At 43.3% G+C, this 14,252-nt stretch overlaps 1 long non-coding RNA gene across 4 annotated transcripts in view; it reads left to right on the top strand.

Annotated features, from left to right (window-relative positions):
• LOC132884469 (uncharacterized) overlaps positions 1-7,392 on the top strand; it is a 123,443-nt gene extending 116,051 nt beyond the window's left edge. For 2 of the 4 annotated variants that reach the window (XR_009654461.1, XR_009654464.1), the window contains exon 4: positions 367-498. This is a non-coding gene — a long non-coding RNA (uncharacterized LOC132884469). Of the gene's footprint in view, positions 1-366; positions 499-3,943; positions 4,030-7,146 lie in introns of those variants that run through there. The other 2 variants (XR_009654462.1, XR_009654463.1) reach the window with 2 other exon arrangements.
• The last annotated feature ends 6,860 nt before the right edge of the window (positions 7,393-14,252 follow it).

Genomic DNA, 14,252 nt, shown 5'->3' with positions numbered 1-14,252 from the left:
ATAAAAAAAAACCGTAACAAAATATGGAATAAAAGTATTTGATGGTAATAATGCATCTTTTTTTTTCAAGAATTATTATAGCATTTTTCACAAACTGCTACTGTCATTTTGCCGATTTGTTTACATTCTCAGTGGAAATTATTTTGTCGGATGTTTTGTATAAAGTTTTTTTTTTAATTTGCAAAAAATTAAAATAAAAATGCTCTGTTTCTCAAAATCCAGTCAATGTGGATAAAATAAAACAATTATTTCACTCAATCTTGTTATACATAGCTTATGTACAACTCAATTTCATGGAATAACTGGTTTATATATACACAGAGTTAGTCAAAATTATGTTAACACTAATGGATTATTTTTCTCCAGCAGATAGACGTACGCCATGGGTGACAGATTAAATGGTACTGTTGCTCGCTGTTTTTTGTGTGTTGAACACGATGGCAAACAAGTTGAGACTGTCCTTTAAATCATCTTGCACATATGATGTATGTTTTGTGAATAAATGGTTTCTACCATTTAAGTGTTAACATCATTTTGACTAACCCTGTATGGTCATGACAGTTTTTGTATAATGTAATTTTTTTTTCAGAAAGTATATAGTGTTGTATCAATGTGTTCTAAAGCTACTAACTACACCAAATACATAATTGTAAGGATCATGTGTATATTATTGAAAAAAGAGGTTATTAATTATTTTACATAATTAGCTTATTAGCCATTCAGCCATTTTCATGGCATCACTTATGACATCATGACTTTTTGTTTGTTTGTTTCTTTGTTTTTATTCAAGAGTGCTATGCCGTCTATAATTATGTTTTTGACTGCTGGGGTATTTTAACCATTTATATAAACCACGTTTATAAATTTGCAGTTGTGAGACCATGAGATGAAGGATTTTAAATTATTTTCTTGAGGAATGTGAAGTTTACAACATCTTTCAGTTTTCAATAGCCACTATGCACAGTCTGTATTAATGGAGCACTGTAGTGAGCTGTTAGCATGACTGTTGCTCTTACTATGCTAAAGGGTTTTCTAACCTGTAACCTTCTGTCTGTTAGCCACATTGGGATTTTGGCAATCCTAAACTTTTAATCTTTTAGTCTTTAATATCTCTTAAAAGTTTTGAATTAATGAGATGATCAGAACATGCTTGGTGCTCACTTCATGTAGCTGCAATAACATTATTAGCTGCCAAAGCAGATTAGGCCTGTCTGAATGTATCTAGCAGAATGCATGAGCGAGACCTCCACTCCACTCATTTAGCTCAATATAAAATGTAGAGATATAGTTGGTTATCATTAGTGGTCCAAAATATAAGATGAATAAGAACCATTTTATTTCATTAGTTTTTAACCTATGCAGTCATGGGAAAAAGAAAGTACACCCTCTTTCAAGTCTATGTTTTTATTTATCAGGACCTATGGTAGATAACGATTGTGTGGTCCTCACCAACTCCTGTAGACAAACAAATAACCTCAGGTGACAAAAAAAACCCCCACATTTCTTCCACCCATTATCTATAACCGCTTTTCCTGTGCAGGATCGCAGGCAAGCTGGAGCCTATCCCAGCTGACTATGGGTGAGAGGCAGGGTACACCCTGGATAAGTTGCCAGGTCATCGCAGGGCTGACACAGAGACAAACAACCATTCACACTCACACCAATAGAGATCTTGCAGTCACGTGACCGGAAAGTTAACAGCCGCCATCTTGTCGGCAAACAACACAGCTGAATACTGCTGCACTCGTGTACAGAATGGATCAATTTCAACCGACGGACTACACGGCTCATTTTTCTAATGAACAGATAATTAGATATATGTCTAAAATAAACGATCTACAGATTAGTGACCCTTATGGCTTACCGGATGTAGTTTTCACGACCGTGTCAGTGGATATTGAACTGCCGGAGGTGGAATACCCAGACGTGTATAATTACCTCATCAACTTTCCCTCGCTGTTCAGTGGTGAAGCACTGTGTGCTTATAAATCTTTGGACAGTTATCTTTACAGAAATTCAGGATTTGTCAGCCGCCCTAAGATGTGGCATCTTGTAAAGAAGAAAATAACAATCCTCATTAGACGGGTAAGTCACTTAAGTATTGAGCACTAGAACTGATGCTAGATATATCAGTAGTATCTAGCATAGCACTGACCAGCCGATTATGGTTGAATCATACATGGCATATATATTTATTTATAAATCCTTATAAGGATTTCTCATCTCATCTCATCTCATTATCTCTAGCCGCTTTATCCTTCTACAGGGTCGCAGGCAAGCTGGAGCCTATCCCAGCTGACTACGGGCGAAAGGCAGGGTACACCCTGGACAAGTCGCCAGGTCATCACAGGGCTGACACATAGACACAGACAACCATTCACACCTACGGTCAATTTAGAGTCACCAGTTAACCTAACCTGCATGTCTTTGGGGGAAACCGGAGCACCCAGAGGAAACCCACGCGGACACGGGGAGAACATGCAAACTCCACACAGAAAGGCCCTCGCCGGCCCCGGGGCTCGAACCCAGGACCTTCTTGCTGTGAGGCGACAGCGCTAACCACTACACCACCGTGCCGCCCCTCTTATAAGGATTTATCCTTATATTTATAAGGATTTACTACTAAGACAGTGGTAAATTCTTATAAGTTCTTTACTGTTTTTTTTTCGTACCACACCGCTAAAGACCCAATCCACCCCGCCCCAACCCTTTTCTCAGGCTCCCACTTCCCGGAATTTTTTATTAGAGCAAGTCATAAATTTATGCTGCAAATAACCACATGGATATACTGAAATAAATACATGACGAACCTGAGATGAAATGGTCACTGCACAGGTGCCAGTGATCGTTCCTTCCAGTCGGTACCCATGCCTTGTTCTTGTTGTTTGGATCAGCCCGGCCGATAGCAGCAATCCATTTTGCGCGCCTGTCAGGGTCCCGTGGCAGCCTATGAAACTAACTTCCCGTTTTCTGACCTCTCATGTTGTGGCATTTATATGCCATGCAACTCTCCAGCATTGTGGCACGGTAATATTTGAATATTTCGGCGAAAAATAATGAAAGTCAGTGTCGGAAAGACGGCGGAAATATGGCGTTTAACCGACAAGATACCGTTTGTCTACAATCTGGAGCAGATGTGACGTCACATGCAAGTGCTCCATAGTCTATTTAGAGCCACCAATTAGCCTAACCTGCAGGTCTTTGAACTGTTGGGGGAACCGGAGCACCCTGAGGAAACCCACGCAGACACAGGGAGAACATGCAAACTCCACACAGAAAGGCTCCCGTTGGCCACTGGGCTCAAACCCAGAACCTTCTTGCTGTGAGGCAACAGTGCAACCACTACACCACTAAACACATTTCAATTTGCAGTCATTTTTCCTCATAAAAGGAAACCAACATTCAGAAACTAGGTAGAAAAAAATAACTACACCATATAATTCAGTAATATGTAGAACTACCTTTAGCAACAATAACTTGAAGTAAACGGTTTATGCAGGCATATCTCTTACAAAAAAGAAGTTTATTCAAGTGTGCTTCTAGTATACTTCTTTTAAACAAAAAGTAAGATAATATGCTTTCAGTTTACTTTTTATTTACTTAGAGATATACTGAATAAAGTTATACATAAGTATACTTGGCTTATACGGAAAAGTATATAGAAAAGTCTAAGTGAATTAAGCTTATACTTAAACTTTTGATCAAGACATACTTAAGAAAAGTCTAATAAAGTATTAAAATATTTGTGCCCTATGCTTAAGTGTACTTGCCCTGTAGTTGTGCTTATCCGTTATAGTAGCCTATAAAATACTTCTTTTTCACACTGTGGCAGCGGGGATGTGGTCAAGCGTCGGTCTGTGAATAGAGGGCGGAGTCAGGGAAGGTAAGTGGCAGGATCACTGCACCTGATGGGAATTAACCTGTGTTTGTGTGTCTTTCCCAGTGACCACACCCTATAAGAGGAGAGGGACAGCAGAGGAAGGGGGCTCTCCCCAACCTGGACACTTGTGTGCGCGTGTGTGTGTGTGGGTGAGTGAAATATAAGACGCTGAAAAGTGAAATAAAAGAGTTAGTGAGAACTCAGTTCTGGCCTGCTGTGCTTCTGTGCTCCACCCACCTTAAACAATTTCTACAGAGGTGCCAAAACCCAGGATGTAGTACAGAAGAGAACAGCCTCATGGAGTCCTCCCCCTTCAAGGACCTGGTCCATGCCCTCGCCATGGCCCAACAGAGCCAGCACCAGGCGCTGGTCACCCTGCAGAAGGAGCAGGAACAACAGTTTGAAGCCCTGGTGCTGGCACAGCAGGAAGATCGCCAGGCGTTCTGGCACCTGCTCGCTTTGGTGGGGTCCACCACTACCGCGGACCCTCCCCACCTCACCCTAATGAAGATGGGTCCACATGACGACCCTGAAGCCTTCCTCGCTCTTTTTGAGCAGGCAGCAGAGGCGTGGGGTTGGCCGGTGGAACAGCGCATGGCGTGCCTCCTCCCCCTGCTAACAGGCGAGGTGCAGCTTGCCGCACTACAGCTTCCCACCAACAACCGGCTGGTCTACGCCGACCTCCGCAGGGCCGTCATCCAACGCGTGGGGCACACCCCGGAGCAGCAACGGCAGTGCTTCCGCGCACTGCGCCTGGAGGAGGTTGGCTGGCCGTTCACGTTTGGCCAGCAACTCTGGGACGTCTGCCGGTGGTGGCTGAGGGCCGACAAACGCGATGCCGAGGGAATCATCGATCTGGTGGTGCTGGAACAATTCATCTCCCGACTTCCAGAATCCCTCACGGATTTCCCGTTGGAGCAGTCATGAGACGAGACTTTGCGGCATGCGTTTGACCAAGTGAGAGTAATCGATGGTCAGATGCTCCAGCCAAACGCCACCCCATCCTTCCCCTATTTCTCCATTATTAAGGATAGGTTATACCAAGTGACACAGGACACTCAGACTAAGGAACCGATAACACAGCTTTTAATCCCAAAGAGCCACCAGGAATTTATATTCCAGGCAGCTCACTTTAATCCCATGGCCGGACATTTGGGGCAGGATAAGACACTAGCCTGAATAATGGCCTGGTTCTATTGGCCAGGGATTCACGGTGATGTCCATAGGTGGTGTATGGTGTGCTGCGAATGCCAGTTAGTAAATCCCGCGGCCATTCCAAAAGCGCCTTTGTGCCCTCTGCCATTAATCGAGACCCCGTTCAAAAGAATTTGGATGGATCTCGTCGGGCCATTGGATCGGTCAACACGAGGATATTGCTTTATTTTAGTTCTGGTGGACTATGCAATGCGATATCTGGAAGCAGTGCCTCTTCGCAATATCTCAGCACGTAGTATTGCAGAACCATTCTTCCGCATCATCTCCCAAGTTGGAATCCCCAAAGAGATTCTGACTGATCAAGGCACTACGTTTATGTCACGCACACTGTGCGAACTGTATGGGTTACTGGGAATTAAGCCTATCCACACCAGCATTTATCACCTACAAACGGATGGCTTAGTCGAACGGTTCAACCGCACCCTTGAGAACGTAATTCGGAAACTTGTAAGTGAGGACGCACGTAACTGGGACCTGCTCAAGCCCCTGTTATTCACAGTGTGAGAGGTCCCGCAAGCCTCCATGGGGTTCTCCCTGTTTGAATTATTATACGGGCGTAAGCCGCGTGGCATTCTAAATGTGCTGCGTGAAAATTGGGAGGAGGGACCTTCAACAAGTAAAAATGAAATTCAATATGTTATCAAACTGCGCGCCAAACTCCACACACTCACGCACCTAACCCAGGAGAATTTGTGGCAGGCCCAAGAACGTCAAGTCCATCTGTACGACAGGGGCATGCGCCTTAGGGAATTCACACCGGGAGATAAAGTACTCGTGTTGTTGCCCACGTCGAGCTCCACATTGATCACCAGGTGGCAAGGACCCTTTGAGGTCACACGGCGAGTCGGGGTTGTCGACTATGAGGTGAGGCGAATGGACAGGGGTGGGGCATTACAGATTTATCACCTCAATCTTTTAAAACTTTGGAACGAGGATTTCCCTGTGGCATTGGTGTTGGTGGTTCCAGAGAAGGCGGAGCTGGGGCCGGAGGTTCAAAAAGGAAAATTGACATTGCCCACCGCTCCGGTCCCCTGTGGAGACCACCTCTCCCCGACCCAACTCATGGAGGTTGCCCAGTTGCAGACAGAATTTTCTGACGTGTTCTCGCCCCTGCCCGGCTGCACCCACCTCATAGAACACCACACTGAGACGCCCCCAGGGGTAGTAGTACGCAGCCGCCCTTACAGACTGCCCGAACACAAAAAAAAGGTGGTTCAGGAAGAACTTGAGGCCATGCTCGAAATGGGCATCATTGAGGAGTCCCACAGTGACTGGAGTAGCCCGGTGGTCTTGGTTCCCAAGGCCGACGGGTCGGTCCGGTTCTGTGTGGACTATAGAAAAGTCAACGCAGTGTCTAAATTCGATGCGTACCCAATGCAACTCGTACTGATGAGTTGTTCGATTGACTAGGCACGGCTCGTTTTTATTCGACACTGGATTTGACAAAGGGACATTGGCAGATACCCTTGACTCCGCTATCCCGAGAGAAAACGGCCTTTTCCACACCGTTTGGTTTACACCAGTTCATCACACTTCCTTTTGGGTTGTTTGGGGCGCCTGCTACGTTCCAGCAGCTTATGGATAGGGTCCTCCACCCCCACACCACCTACACGGCCGCATACTTGGATGACATCATTATTTATAGTAATGACTGGCCGCGGCACTTAGAATACCTAAGGGCCATCCTTAGGTCGCTGAGGCGAGCAGGTCTCACAGCCAACCTGAAGAAGTGTGCGATTGGGCAGATGGAAGTATGGTATCTGGGCTTCCACTTGGGCAATGGGCAGGTGTGTCCCCAAATCAATAAGACAGCAGTGATTGCGGCCAAAAAGGGGGTGAGACAGTTCCTGGGGCTGGCTGGCTACTATCGTAGGTTTATACCTAATTATTCGGATGTCACCAGCCCGCTGACTGATCTCAATAAAAAGGGGGCACCAGATCTGGTCCAGTGGACGGAGCAATGCCAGCAGGCTTTCTCTGAGGTAAAAGCTGCACTGTGTGGGGGGCCACTGTTATACTCCCCTGACTTTTTTCTCCCCTTTGTTTTGAAGATGGACATGTCAGACAGAGGGCTGGGGGCTGTTCTGTCCCAGGAGGTGGAGGGGGAGGACGATCCAGTGCTGTACATCAGCTGTCGGTGCGCGAGGGCAGGTACAGCACAATAGAAAAGGAATGCCTCGCCATCAAGTGGGCAGTCCTCGCCCTCTGCTACTATCTGCTGAGGTGTCCTTTCACCCTCTGTTCGGACCACGCGCCCCTGCAGTGGCTCCACTGCATGAAGGATGCCAACGCGCGGATCACCCGTTGGTATCTGGCACTCCAGCCATTTAAGTTCGAGGTGGTCCACAGGCCGGGGGCGCAGATGGTCGTGGCGGATTTCCTCTCCCATCGGGGGGGAGTCAGCTGCAGGCCGGACAGCTCCCCAGCCTGAGTCGGGCGGTGGGGGTATGTGGCAGCGGGGGCGTGGTCAAGCGTTGGTCTGTGAATGGAAGACGGAGTCAGGGAAGGTAAGTGGCAGAATCACTGCACCTGATGGGAATTAACCTGTGTTTGTGTGTCTTCTCCAGTGACTGCGCCCTATAAGAGGAGAGGGAGAGCAGAGGAAGGGGGCTCTGTGTGTGTGTGTGTGTGTGTGTGTGTGTGTGTGTGTGTGTGTGTGTGTGTGAGTGAAATATAAGACGCTGAAAAGCGAAATAAAAGAGTTAGTGAGAACTCAGTTCTGGCCTGCCGTGCTTTTGTGCTCCACCCACCTTAAACTATTTCTACACACACATATTGGCTTCTTTGTGATATATGGCAGTGTGTTTTAAATCCCATCTTTTAAACCTACATGTACCATAAGTTTGTGGTCAGCTCAAAACATTTAAGTTGTCTAGTGGTAGTGTGCATGAGGTAAGGGTTAGGGCTAGAAAACTAATAGTATACCTAGAAGGGTAATTGCAGTATACTTCAAAACTAAAAAGTGGACTAGATGTATATAACCAGTAACTAATAGTATATTTCCAACATGCTATAAAAAGTATACTTTTATAAACTAAAAAGTGGACTAGCAGTGTGTAATGAGTAAACCAATAGTATATTTCCAGTATACTATAAAGTATACTTTAGTGAACTAAAAAGTGGACTAGAAGTATAAAACAAGTAAATTCATAGTATATTTCCAGTATACTATGAAGTATGCTTTTGTAAACTAAAGAGTGGACTACAAGTATAGAACTATTAGTATACAAGTTTACTTGTGGTAAACTTGCAGTACAAAATAAAAAATACTAGTTGTATACTCAAAGTTTATTTCTCTTAGACTTAAAGTATACTTTTTATAAACTAAAAGTGGGCCAATTTAGTCCCAAGAAGTATTAGATTAGTTTACTTACAAGTATACGTAAGTACATTGATATCAGTATAGACCCCTTCGCATGTTTGTAAACAAACCGACCGTTGCCAGGATGCGCGCGCAGCCTGGACCCAGAAACAATGGCGCTGCCCATAGACCAGCATTATGAGCTGTCAGATTATGCCAAACAATTGTCGTTACAAGATCGAGAATGCTACATAAATAAGTTAACTCTAACAAGTGGACATCGCCTACCGGATCCGCATTTAATTAAAGAGTGGACGGATGATGTTAGTAAGTTCCCTGGTATACAATGGCCAGATATATACTCGTACCTTATTGACAAGACTTCAGTGTACACCCACGAAAAACTTCGTGCCTACAAGTCTTTAGACGCATATGCTTATGTTATGTGCGGGCATGTACAACTTGATTAACAATGGGACATTCATATTCATTTTGTTTTAATCAAATTATGCCAGTGATGTGATGGCAATGTGGCTTTAGCTACAACAGCAAATACCAACACTAAACAGCAATTTGCAGGAGGTAATGGCATGAAAGGAATGATAGTGTAAAGAGTGCAGCTAAGAGAAATCAGAGCTGCGTAAAAAGCGAGAGGCAGAGAGCAGAAATGAAACTGAACGGGGCGGGAGCTAGGTTAGAGCAGTCAACGTAAGTTGGCATTTAGAGTGAGGGCACACAATTTTACCTTTCCATCCTTGCTTTAAAATTGTGATTTTCGGCATACACAAATAATGATGGCACAAAATCTGGACTGCTTGAGTCAAGCGAGACCTCTCCTACAAACAAAATTGCATGCAAAGCTAAGTTAACATGCTAACAATATTCATTACATCGTGTAACTATGACCCAGCTAATCAGACAAACGTTACCAAAGTATTTTGCTACATCAATAAACAAAGACTAGAAAGAATAAAAAAGAAAGATTTAATAAATAGCCTGATCTTACCTGTGATGAAGTGGGCGCTGCAAACCCGTGCATTTTTGATGGTGCTTTCATCCCAGTCTACACGTTTGATGGCTTGTAGCCATAGACGTCGGCGATTTTTTTTAAATGGGTGAGATCCTGCTGGAATTCTGAACATTTTAACCCCATCACTGCTACGATTCTGACACCCGAAAACATAACAACTAGGCATTTCTGAGTCTTTTTTGGGTCCAGGCTGCGCGCGCAATTTCCGCTTTCGTATGAATGACGTTTACTGCGAAGGGGTCTATACTTGGTACACAAAAATATACTTAAGGAAATATACTTTAACTTTACTTAAGTATACTTAATAAAATGAACTAGAAGTACTTCTTTTTGATAAGGGATAACAGTCTCTCACATCATTTTGGAGAAATTTTGGCCCACTCTTCTTTCCAATACTGCTTCAGTTCATTGAGGCTTACAAGCCTCACTGAGATCCTTAATGTCCTATACAGTATTTAATCACTGTTCCAGTGCTTTAAATTGACAGGATGCCATAATCTTTAAATGATAATACAAGCACATTTCTAATACACACACACACACTATATTTATTTATTTATTTATTTATTTATTTATTTTTAACTGAGACCACAACTGTGTGTTCACAAACTGATCATATGTCTCAAGTGTTTTTTTTTTAATTTTCATGTTACCTGTATGTTAGTGTTAGTATAATTTTTAGTCTAGATAGAATGGCCACTGTTACCACCTCTGACTCCCATGTGTTAAAGGTGCCCTTCCACCAAAAACGTTTAACATTGGCTCTTTTTGAAATACGGTACCATAGTTCACTCCAAGTTGCATATGCATGCTGCATGTGAAACGTAATTCTACTCCCATTCCCTGTATTAGCTTATGAAAGAAAATAGTCGGAAAAAACGAGCGGATCTGAAAAAGCCATACGAACTTGCGTCACTTCATAAATTAGTATTCATGGCCTCGCCCACCTTGGCTTGCGACCACCCACGGGAAGGAAATTCTGATTTACAGTGGTGCTTGAAAGTTTGTGAACCCTTTAGAATTTTCTATATTTCCGCATAAATATAAACTAAAACATCATCAGATTTTCACACAAGCCCTAAAAGTAGATAAAGAGAACCCAGTTAAACAAATGAGACAAAAAATATTATACTTGGTCATTTATTTATTGAGGAAAATGATCCAATATTACATATCTGTGAGTAGCAAAAGTATGTGAACCTTGGTTTCAGTATCTGGTGTGACCCCCTTGTGCAGCAATCACTGCAACTAAACGTTTCCGGTAACTGTTGATCAGTCCTGCACACCGGCCTGGAGGAATTTTAGCCCATTCCTCCGTACAGAACAGCTTCAACTCTGGGATGTTGGTGGGTTTCCTCACATGAACTGCTCGCTTCAGGCCCTTCCACAACATTTCCATTGGATTAAGGTCAGGACTTTGACTTGGCCATTCTAAAACATTAACTTTATTCTTCTTTAACCATTCTTTGGTAGAATGACTTGTGTGCTTAGGGTTATTGTCTTACTGCATGACCCACCTTCTCTTGAGATTCAGTTCATGGACAGATGTCCTGACATTTTCCTTCAGAATTCGCTGGTATAATTCAGAATTCATTGTTCCATCAATGATGGCAAGCCATCCTGGCCCAGATGAAGCAAAACAGGCCCAAACCATGATACTACCACCACCATGTTTCACAGATGGGATAAGGTTCTTATGCTGGAATGCAGTCTTTTCCTTTCTCCAAACATAATGCTTCTCATTTAAACCAAAAAGTTTTATTTTGGTCTCATCTGTCCACAAAAATTTTTCCAATAGCCTTCTGGCTTGTCCACGTGATCTTTAGCAAACTGCAGATGAGCAGCAATGTTCTTTTTGGAGAGCAGTGGCTTTCTCCTTGCAAACCTGCCATGCACACCATTGTTGTTCAGTGTTCTCCTGATGGTGGACTCATGAACATTAATATTAGCCAATGTGAGAGAGGCCTTCAGTTGCTTAGAAGTTACCCTGGGGTACTTTGTGACCTCGCCGACTATTACACGCCTTGCTCTCGGAGTGATCTTTGTTGGTCGACCACTCCTGGGGAGGGTAACAATGGTCTTGAATTTCCTCCAATTGTACACAATCTGTCTGACTGTGGATTGGTGGAGTCCAAACTCTTTAGAGATGGTTTTGTAACCTTTTCCAGCCTGATGAGCATCAACAACGCTTTTTCTGAGGTCCTCAGAAATCTCCTTTGTTTGTGCCATGATACACTTCCACAAACATGTGTTGTGAAGATCAGACTTTGATAGATCCCTGTTCTTTAAATAAAACAGGGTGCCCACTCACACCTGATTTGTCATCCCATTGATTGAAAACACCTGACTCTAATTTCATCCTTCAAATTAACTGCTAATCCTAGAGGTTCACATACTTTTGCCACTCACAGATATATAATATTGGATCATTTTCCTCAATAAATAAATGACCAAGTATAATATTTTTGTCTCATTTGTTTAACTGGGTTCTCTTTATCTACTTTTAGGACTTGTGTGAAAATCTGATGATATTTTAGGTCATATTTATGCAGAAATATAGAAAATTCTAAAGTGTTCACAAACTTTCAAGCACCACTGTAAGCGCGAGGATAGATAGCAGAGCCAGCGTTGCCAGATTGGGCGGTTTTAAGTGCATTTTGGCGGATTTGAACATATTTTGGGCAGGAAAACATCAGCAGTATCTGGCAACACTGAAGAGCCCATCTCGTCAGTAGCTAACGAAGAGGACCTAACAGCAAGTTGAAAACATGTCTGAACAAGTTCGTGCCTGTAACACATCAACGTTGCATTTCTTGCCCAAGATAAAAGAGGTGAAGAATAAATGGTTGGAATTTATCTTTGGAACACCACCAGCGAAGTATAGACCCCTTTCACTGACGTCACCCGAAACCGGAAGTAAACAGACCCTGCGCCATATTGGAAGACCAACAAACTCGTGATTAGGGGGAAATAACGGCAGCGGTATGTGAACCCACGAGAATAAAGTGGAGTGACAAACGACTTAAACAAACAAATCTGAGCTGTTTTATTTATGATTTATTGGCCCAACATTAGACTTGAAAGAAACCTGTGTGAGACTTGGCCAGAGGTGGAAAAACCCGGGTGCAGAAAGTAAAAACCCTGCCACATTTTTGCTCCAGCCAATTCAATGAACCAGCTGATCCTAATTACCACATCCCCTAAGCCAGGTTGATGAGCTAATTGGTGAAATCACCTGTGTTGAGAGCACAGGCAGAAGGAAAACCTAAGCAGGACTTTTACTTTGTCAATCCAGTTTTTCCACCTCTGGACTTGGCAAAAAAATGTGGATATAATGGATAAGTCTGTGCATGATCTGCGGACACTTTGAGGTAAGCAAACGCAAGAAATTCAGATTTAAAACATGTTAAATTGGCCCCAAGTTGATAACTGTATGAGGAGCAAGCCTCCCAGACTTCTACAATTTAATAATAATAATAATTTAGGATGGTTTGGGGCTTGCTCGCTGCTGCCAGGTTGGTTGTTGAGTAGCCTGACTTTTTTTTTTCTTGCGTGTGGTATCATTGTTGACGCGAGGTTGTTTTTTTGAACATGCCAATGTGGACACGATTTCCCCTGATGAGTTATGACTTCAGATGCGATGCGTGTGTGGAGGTGTGGAGTCCGCGTGATATGTGCGTAAGATAGGCTTCTCATGTGTTTGGAGATCCGCGCTCCGAGACAAGCGCAAGGCTTCTCATGTGTTTGGAGATCCGCGCTCCGAGACAAGAGCAAGCGCCCCCCCCCCCAAGGGAAAAAAAGGGACACCCCGAAAATATCGGCATAGTTCAAACACTGAGTGTAGGCACTGGGTGTAAGCAACAAATAGTTTACAATGTCTGGGTAGCAAACAGATGGCAGAATTGGTGTCCAGTCCTCCTTATGTTTCCATTCTCCCTTGCCGCGAGTCTTATCATATGCGTCAAACCCATCAATCACAGCCAGTTTCTCCACATACCGTGCCCTTTCTGCAGCTGGTAATGTACTCACATAACCCGAATTATCAGCCATCGTGTCACTTCACTCTCACTCGTACTTTGTTTTATATTGTGAGTGCATGTACTTGGTCTTCCAATATGGTGCCTAACAAAATGTCGCGGCGCGGTGGCGTCATGTGAAAGGGGTCTATAATGCAGCGTTAGTACTGTGTTCTGATCATTTCAACCACAGTGACTTTTCAAACTTCGGTGCCTTCAGTAGTGGTTTTGCTTCGAGGTTGTTTTTAATCCCTGGATCTGTGCCATCAAGATGATCGACCACCAGCTCACAAGTTGTAAGTAAAACATGAACTTTTTGTTCAAAGGTTTTTGTTTCAAAATAGAATGTTCATATTCTCCACATTAGCATGCATGACATGGTCACAAGCTAGGCAGGGATGAGAGTTTTCCACTTTTCCTGAGTAAAAAAACGACCTTTTTATATTATGCCAAATCCGTTGAGAATTTTTTTTAAATTAATTTCAGGGGGTTGAGGTATGTTCCTTCATGCTGTTCAAACTTTATTAACTCCAACGATGTTTACACATTATTTGTAAGTCGCCATCTTTAATCTCGTTTAAATCTCGTTGAATGTGATGTAAAATTCGTGTTATCTACATTGTTATTGGTCAAAACATCAACGTCGAGACCATAATAGCCAGTCAAAACAGTTTTTACAAAGACACCCACATTCCTTTTTTTTAAGTCACTCGTTCATTTTATTCGTTTGTTTGTTCAGTAAAAACCCAAACATTTGTTGAATTTTTCTTATTTCCTCGCGTCGCACCTCAATGACATCAGCGCGTGGTA

The sequence above is a fragment of the Neoarius graeffei genome, chromosome 4 (assembly GCF_027579695.1).
Source record: "Neoarius graeffei isolate fNeoGra1 chromosome 4, fNeoGra1.pri, whole genome shotgun sequence".
Classification (NCBI taxonomy): Eukaryota; Metazoa; Chordata; class Actinopteri; order Siluriformes; family Ariidae; genus Neoarius; species Neoarius graeffei.
This window is presented reverse-complemented; position numbering and strand designations above follow the sequence as displayed.